Source organism: Triticum aestivum, chromosome 4A, assembly GCF_018294505.1.
Source record: "Triticum aestivum cultivar Chinese Spring chromosome 4A, IWGSC CS RefSeq v2.1, whole genome shotgun sequence".
NCBI classification, from domain to species: domain Eukaryota; kingdom Viridiplantae; phylum Streptophyta; class Magnoliopsida; order Poales; family Poaceae; genus Triticum; species Triticum aestivum.
In genome coordinates this window covers 615,843,045-615,851,453 of record NC_057803.1, presented here as the reverse complement: position 1 = coordinate 615,851,453, position 8,409 = coordinate 615,843,045, and the positions used below count along the sequence as shown (strand labels likewise).

Here is an 8,409-nt window from a genome sequence, read left to right as displayed (position 1 = left end):
TTGCAACTTCCACAGTTTAAGAAAACAAACATGCTGAGAGGTAGACATTTGGATTGCAACTTACATCTTGATGTGTCAAGATTTTGTTACACATTTATAATATTATTAACCAACGTGTGGTGCTCTTATAAAGGTGATATGTATTTTCAATTAGTTTTGGAATTTCAATAAACTAGTACTATTAGTGAGCATCATCTTCCTCCCGTAAGCATATGATCGATGTCAATAGATCTATGAGTACTATACATGGTTTCATGACAGTTTCTATCAAGGACGGTCGTTCTTTTCACAAGGGATTCATCTTTTTTTAGTGGAAGTACATCACATTTTATGGAGTGTTCAAAACACATGGGATACAAAACACGATGGCAATCTCGTTAACCCTTTCACAGGCACACCGCATCACTGCGCTATTTAAACATGCCATGCTGTCCCTTAGTTTTTCTTAAGTACTAGATGACCAGTTGCGCCAATGGCGCAAAGGCCGAGAGCAAGCCATGTATTGAAAGAGTGTACATTAATATTATTCGGGCACATATTAAAGTGATAAACATTAGACAGAGTCATAGCTGCACGTTTGACCATGGCGGCAAAAGCAAGAGCGAGCCAAGCATTCAAAGCATGTGCATGAGATTGATTTAGAATCAACTTAAAGATACTTATATTCCATTACATGAAAGCTTGGTGCTTAAAAGAAAATATTCATATCACTTGGTAATAGCATACATTGGCTTTAAAAGACAGGCTATATTAGCATAGATTGATGGTCTATATAGTGATTGCCGTTAACCATCGCTCGAGTCTTGTACCTGCCGTCGGCAGGAAGGAAGGAACCTACGACCTAGGTGGACGAACAACCTAGCCGCACACTGCAGACAGGATCAGAGGCCTATAGACGAACAAAAAGAATCAAGCGACTGTGTATAAAACAATAAGCAGATGGCACACTTTATTAATTATTTTTCTAGCTGTTTTTCCTTCATCACCAAGTAGTGCGTATTAGTTGGGTAAGAAATAACCAGGTGGTACACTTGATATTGGAACCCCCAATACATTTATTATTCTCTATTCATCCAAAGAACAAACCCGAGCAGGCATTGCGAGACTATTAAGAATCGGTATGAAACTAAGAAAAGTGGGCATCCTCAATAAAGATGGATATTGACCAATGGCATATGAGCACACAATCACCCAGGAAGAAAACCACCAGGACAAGCATAAGGTAAAACAAAAATTTATGATAAACAGTCTGTAGATAACAATATATATAGCTTCAAGTGCACTATATACCAGTAGACATGACCATGAGGACAGATTCAAAGCCAAATGGCATGGAAAGGAGTCAAATATATACCATAGAAAAACAAAACTGGGAGTGTCAAAAAGACGTAAACAGAGTATACAGATAGAACGGCATGGTAAGATAAATAACATGATGTAACAGTGGCTATGATTTGTTTCTGTTAAAACCATCACAGAGAAATAAAATTCACATGAAAATATTTGCTTCCTACAGGCTTACAATGATAGGTATAACTACTTAAACTCATAATTGGATAAGAAGAATGTATGATAAAGGCTGGAAGATGCAAAAGGACAACAAATTTAAACAGAGCCTTTGTTTCCATCATTTTTTCACCTGGAGAAGTGATGCATTGCTACATAAGAACGAAAAGCACAATTTGAGAGGAATCACAACGCCAAAAAGCACAATCTGAGAGGAATCACAAAGCCAACCAGTACATACATCGTTTTAGAATGACATGAACATATTTTTCTTCATTAGGACTTTTACAATTTATTAGGAGGAATTTGTTTCAGGAGATCCATTTGACAAGCACAAGTTGATCATGATGCAACAGAGAACATTCACCATGTAAAATCAAGATTACCTGAGACTGTTGTGGACCAGCCAAACCATTCAGTTCCTCTGCAAAAGAAAGGTAAGGATTTGACATAGCAGTTCCAACCTGTGATAAAATAAATACCATTAGTGCTAGATAAACAGCTTAGTGCATGTAGGGTATATAAACAGGAAACAAGTAAACAACCAAAGCACACTAAGCTAGTAGGATCACAAGCAACACACAAATAATTGAAGGCCAACCAGACAAAGCTGCTCCACTTCAAAAAGGCTCCAAATTGCAGCGCTACAAATTAGGAGGCTTCATATGCTATTCACCATTACAACAATGATGCATCACAGTCGCACGGGCACCAGTGCCTTCGCAAAGGCCAAAAGTGAACCAAGTATTCAAGCCATGAATATAAGAATATTTAGAGTCTGGTCATAAAATCCGTAAAGCATTAGAAAATGGGCTAAAAAGATCCGCCTCCTCGGCAGCCCTTAGATCTAATGTTATCCAACAACCCAGCTCTGTCCTCATCATTGCAACAAAGGTGACGTTGCAGAAGCCTTTGAAACAGAACTCATGCTACAGAAACATTTGTAACAGAGGTTGTTTAGCAAAATTCTTTTTTTCAGCTTCACCTTTTTGCAACAAAGATGATGTTGCGGAAAGAACTTTTGCAACATGGATGATGTTGCAATTTTTTATTTTTTTTACAATGAAAGGATGTCGCAGCAACAACGTCGTCATCGCCATCGCCGTTCTACATCTTCATAGTTGTTGAAACTCGCCGGCATGCGCCGCATGGCCTGGCGGGCATGGGCGGCGGAAGCGCGAGGCCGACCCGTCGGTGTCGTGACGCTGTCCCTGAACCCGCTTCGCCGCCGGCGACGGGGTCCTCTGGCCGGGATCGCGCCGCGGCGAAGGAGGCGTGGCTCTTCCTTTCGTCACCTGGGTAGCTTCGACAGCGACCGCTCGGGCCCAGCCGACTTGGTCACCCTACCATGGTCGCCTAGTGGGTTCGCAACAGACTGCTTGTATGTGTGGATAGCGTTTCAGTGGAGGTAAGGATGAAAGAAAAGATGCGGTGCGCGGGCCCATGAAGACGCACAGTAGACGTTGAACGTGACGGATGTTAGGGAAAAATCGGTCAGTTGAGTACCAACTTTTCCCTTAGAAAATAGATATTTAGATATGATGTTCTTACACGGCGTTATAAGAAAGACATGAGATCAGTTCATGATAGCTTTTTTACATGAAAAAGCGGTTATTTGCCACTTCCGATATTGGACTTCGCAGAACTGCCACTCTCAAAATTGGCCTGGTAAAAATGCCATCTAGCTCCTTTGCATTTTGATTACCATGCCATTTTTCTTTTTCCATTACTTTTTCTTTTTTCATTTCAATTTCCTGTCACCTGAAAGGACCAAAGTACCCTTACCTCTTTCTACCTTATCCAATGTGTTTGTGGTTATCCAATTGCTCTGTGGCTAGCTTGTTCTGGTCGCCATGGTTGCTCGCCGGCGTACGTCGCTGATGCCTGCGCGAGGTACCCTAACTCGCCGCCCTAGCTTCCCACGCCTGAGCGAGTAACTGCAGGTCGCCGCCGGTGCTCGCCCATGGCTGCGCGCGCCGCTGCAACTCACCCTCGTCACTGCAGCTCTCCACCGGCGCTCGTCCATGTCTGCACGCGCCGGCGCAGCTCGCGCTCGCGTGGCGGATGCTTGCGCTCTGTGGGTGCTTGCCCTCGCCTTGCGGATGCTTGCGCGTGCCAGCACAGCTCATTGCGGGTGCTCGCCCAGGCCTGCGCGCGACAACACAGCTCGCCCTCCCCTGCGTAAGTTGGCGCAGCTCGCTCCGCGACATGCTGGAGAAGTGGGTGGCGCTGAACATCAGCACCAGTGGCGTGATGGCAGCAGCAGCTGGAGGAGGAGATGGATGCGTGTGAAGTTCTGAAGATGTTGAATGCAAGCAACCTGTAAGTGATGTTTGCTGTAATCTTTACTTGATGTTGGATGCAATTTCGCAATTACATCAAGAATAGCATGTCATATTTAATTTCACGTCCAGAATCAACTGAGCAACAATACGACAAATAAATAATGCGGCAAATTTCAATCTATAAGCTACTTGCTGCAATATCTTCTTTTGCATTTATTGTAGCTTATTCAGAGACAAGAAATGGAATTGTGGCTAGAAAAAAGTATGTAGACCTCAAATTTTAGTACATTGGCAAGGGAGAGACATATAGACACTTCAACCATGATTGATAGATGAATATGAAATGAGTTCACTTGTCACAAAACAAAGTGTTGAGTTTACATAATAAGTTCACAGCTCAAAAATATATATGAGCTCACAGCCGAGAGAAATTGGAGAAATTGAGTTATAGAAGATCGGTGGCACGCGGCGTCAAGGAAATCGGCGGCGTCATGACGTCCAGGAGACGGGGGTGGCGTCCAGCGATTGACCCAAGAAGTCCAGGCAATCAGGGAATGTTCCAGCAAAGAAGGCAATGACTTTTCCATATCACCCATATCATGAATTTTTTGACTTCAAACTGTATGATATCATGGACTCTGCATAAGTTGATAAGACATGATAATTAACCGCAAAAAGCATGGGTATGGATAACACATTGAAAGTAATACCAGAGAGCAAATTTAACGCTTACAATAAAGCATGGGCACAGATAACTTATTGGTTCATCTGCCACTGCTTATTATCTACCAAGAAACTACAAATGAAATGTATAACTAAATTAGGAATAAGAACTCCATAAAACATTGGCTTTGGTCTGCAAACCATTAATCTGATTGGAGATGGAAACTAAACCAAGATCGGGTAAAGTTTGAACGTAAGATATAAGTACAGTCATTCGAGTAAATAATAGAGAGGTAACCACCAGATCATCTTCTATTCTAGAACTCTGTAAATCTGGGATTACAATATTTGGCAACAAAACTGACATCTTAGGTATTCTATTGACTAACATCACCCATCTGTTTGCAGAGAACACAACTTTTAGATACCTTTGAAGATCAATAAGATATCGATATGTCAGGTTAAAATGCTATAAAACTAAATTTACCATGCTACAAAGTAAACTTGCCATGTTAGTTCACATAATGAATCCTTTGTGCAGGGAGTTCTAGCGACGCATTATACAAGGAGCTATGGCATGCTTGGGCTAGGCCGTTAATCACAGTGCCTCGCCAAGGTGAAAGGATTTACAACTTTCCGCATGTTTATATGGAACAGGTATGTCTCACCGCATTGGTGTTTGCTCTTCTTGATGCCCCATAACTAATGAATGAATTTTCTACTCAACACATGCAGTAGCTATTTGTGTCATGGGACACTGCTTTGTTCTTGTGTTAAAAATGACAATATGACTTTGTTTATGTGGAATAATCATCCAAGTATTTAAAGATCATCCACATCCACGTACATATTTAGAACCTGATAGGATCCTTGTGTGTGTGCGGCGTGTGCTTCTCTAGTGTGGTCATGTATTAGTTGACAAATGAATATCCATCAGAGGGTACCACCTTACATACAGTGCTTCCAGCCTTGTAGGCCTCACCAGAAGTCCCTTTGTTAAGCTTCACTGTGATGCCTAACTTACTACATTTGACAAACATCTTTGCTAACTGATAAAAGCAACAGCGTAAGTAAATAAAATCATATTCACATGTTATGACAAACTGATTCTTCCAGCTGACCAAAAACCAAAGAAAACAGAGTACTAATACACAAAGAGACTGTATAATTGTTAAGGCTACTTTACAAACTAATTTGGGAATAGACTGAACATATCAGGAAATACACGAGTTGACTGAAGAAAAAAAACATCATCTACTAATACTATACTAAATGAACATTATCCATTCACATCTCCAGTATTGTACTATTATACATGATAGAGAATGACTAATAGTACGCATTCTTCTCTTAAAGACGTCAAGAAAATACAGTCAGTAGAAAAGGTAGAAGGATTTTGAGCACTAAACTCCAGTTATCAGTACACCTGACTATCTACATATCTCCAACCGGTTAATTTATGAATCATCACATTTACCTATAAGGGGGCATTTGTCTGTAAGATGTGATTTGCTTGCATGCATTTCATAGATAAATATGTGATTAAAAGTTAGGACTTGCTTACATACCTGGATATTGACATTCACATACAGAGACAATACATCTTCAAGACACAAGAATGTATAGTCACAAACTCACAATTCCATGGCAGCAAAAATCTTCAATAATCTGTGAACTCCATAAACAATGATATTATAGATCTCTTGTTTTATTGATATATTGGAATATAGAAGAAGGAGATGTACTCTACAAGAGAGAAGCAACCATCAACCGTGCTAATGTCACCTCTCCATACTACCATCGGTCCAAAGGCACTCAAGTAAAAATCAAAACACAAAAACGGCAAATGGCACTTGGAGTTTGGAACCCGCTCATCTGATTTAGATAATCTGGGAAAGAGCAATGATTTTGCCCTCTTGTGGACTTAAAATAGAATTCGAAAAGTTCAGTTGACGGCAGAAAATGGAGGTAAATACCAGATTTTAGTGCCATGAAGACCTCGCCATTTTGCAGAGGCGTAAGGCTTTGATCAGATTGTGGTATTTAGAAGCACAAGATAATGGTATTAGTAAAGGAATGCAAGAGAGATTAATACCAGAGGTAGCGAGCATTGAGCAACACAACATACATTGTATAAATATAGAAAGACATGAACATATTTGTGAAATTTAGTATAAGCATTTCATAGCATCCGAAAAGCAGTAAAATAGCTATAGTTTTTTAAACACATCTGCTTTGCAAGAACATGAAAAAAAAACACTCTAAATCTATGACTGAAAACAATATGTAGAATCAGGAAGAGTAATAGACGTATGATATTGATGATTTATAATAAGAGATAAGATGTAGAACTTAAAATGACGCAGAGGAAATAAATGATCATACGACATTCCTATTCCGCAACATAGAAAAACAGAACGACTGGCCAAAGTGATTAATCAACCTCTATGTGAAGGCTGGTGGCTTTATTTTGATGAGTGAGAAATCCATCAAAAGCAATTCAAGATTTTCATTCCTACAAATTAGAGAAACCGGGGCGTTTTGGTCACCATTATCCCAAAAAAGTATGCTATGAAGATATTATTAGGAAACTGATATAAGCTAATTGGCAACCATCTGTATGCTATGAAGATATCATTAGGAAACTGAGGTCACCCAAGAAAACAGGAACTTCATGCATCTTCCTTCCTATTGGACATAAATAAATTTATGAATACCAAATGAACCAAATATTGCACAGAAATATCGAAGGATGTAATTACAACATGCCCACACCACGCCGGATAGTTCAGTAATTATAAGCTGCAACCATCATTATTAGCTACGAAAAACAGAGTACTTGTAAAAAAAGATAGAAGGCCAGCTCTCGCAATTTCAGGTACTATCATTCTCATGCTTCATGACAGAAACCGTTCCATGATTTTTCCCGACTATGTTTTCATTTGTAACAAAATGACAAGATAAACGGGGACAAACAATTCCTTTTGTACAACAACCTTTTTATCTTGAACTATTTTAGTTTCTCTACACTAAATTTCTAGACTATGCTGCAAACACAAAAAAGTTATGGAACTTATATATTAGTTTACACATCTGAAGCTTTTTGTTGCTCCCCCAATCTAGATTTCCTGAATCTTTTTTGTGTAAACCTGATAAAAGCACATATCTTGTTATAAATTGAAAAGGGAAAACAGTGGCAATTAAAAAAATGATAGTAACTGTAAATTGAGTTCTACATGAGAAGCCAACCATCTTACTTCTCACAATTTTTTCAGAGAATCAAAGTAGTCCAAAGAAATACTTTAACTATTCAGACAAAAATCATATAGATCTTAAGAAAAAATTCCCAAACATCCATGGTTTGAGCAGTATGACTGTGTGTTGCTTTTACCTTGCCTGACATGGTTTGCTGCTCTAAGGTCGTGCATCCCCCATATTCTCCATGGTTTACTGTTACAAACGTGAGCAGCCTCCAAATCCTCCATGGTTTACTGCTCCTGCGGGCTTCTTCGGAGTAGAAAGTGAGGAAAAAAGAAAGAGAGAGAGAGAGAGAGAGAGAGAGAGAGAGAGACGGGAAAAGAGAAAGGAAAGAGACCTGCTCACCTGTGGTCGAGCTGCCCTGGCTTGCGGCGTCGGAAGTGTCTCTAGGGCGAACAAGGGCCGGCCTGCTCGTCCCGCAAGTCGACAGTCCCCTTCCATCTTCCGAGCAGCTCCACCCCCACCGAGACAAGCGCTGCCACTGCTGCTTCTTTTCCCTGTCGCCGAGTTCTCCTCGGTTCGGGTCGCCCCACCGCAGGCCTGTACTGCTTCTTCATCCCTGCTCTCCATGGAGACGTCCGATCTAGAACCACGCATCGTCGATGGTCGCGTGGAGGATGAATAAAAGGAAGGGGAGGTGGATCTGCTACGGGAGAGAGGAGGAAGAGGAGGAGCGGCGGCGGCGGCCAGGAGGGAG

General features: G+C 40.8%; 2 long non-coding RNA genes across 2 annotated transcripts; both read right to left on the bottom strand.

The window, feature by feature from the left end:
- Window positions 1-4,098: 4,098 nt before the first annotated feature.
- On the bottom strand, window positions 4,099-6,785 carry LOC123087604 (uncharacterized). The gene is made up of 2 exons (XR_006441448.1): window positions 6,023-6,785; window positions 4,099-4,429 (listed from the first exon to the last, which is right to left on the bottom strand). It is a non-coding gene; the product is annotated as an uncharacterized lncRNA (long non-coding RNA).
- A 5-nt stretch (window positions 6,786-6,790) lies between these two features.
- On the bottom strand, window positions 6,791-8,409 carry LOC123087605 (uncharacterized). Its single transcript, XR_006441449.1, has 3 exons — window positions 8,058-8,409; window positions 7,846-7,961; window positions 6,791-7,142 (listed from the first exon to the last, which is right to left on the bottom strand). It is a non-coding gene; the product is annotated as an uncharacterized lncRNA (long non-coding RNA).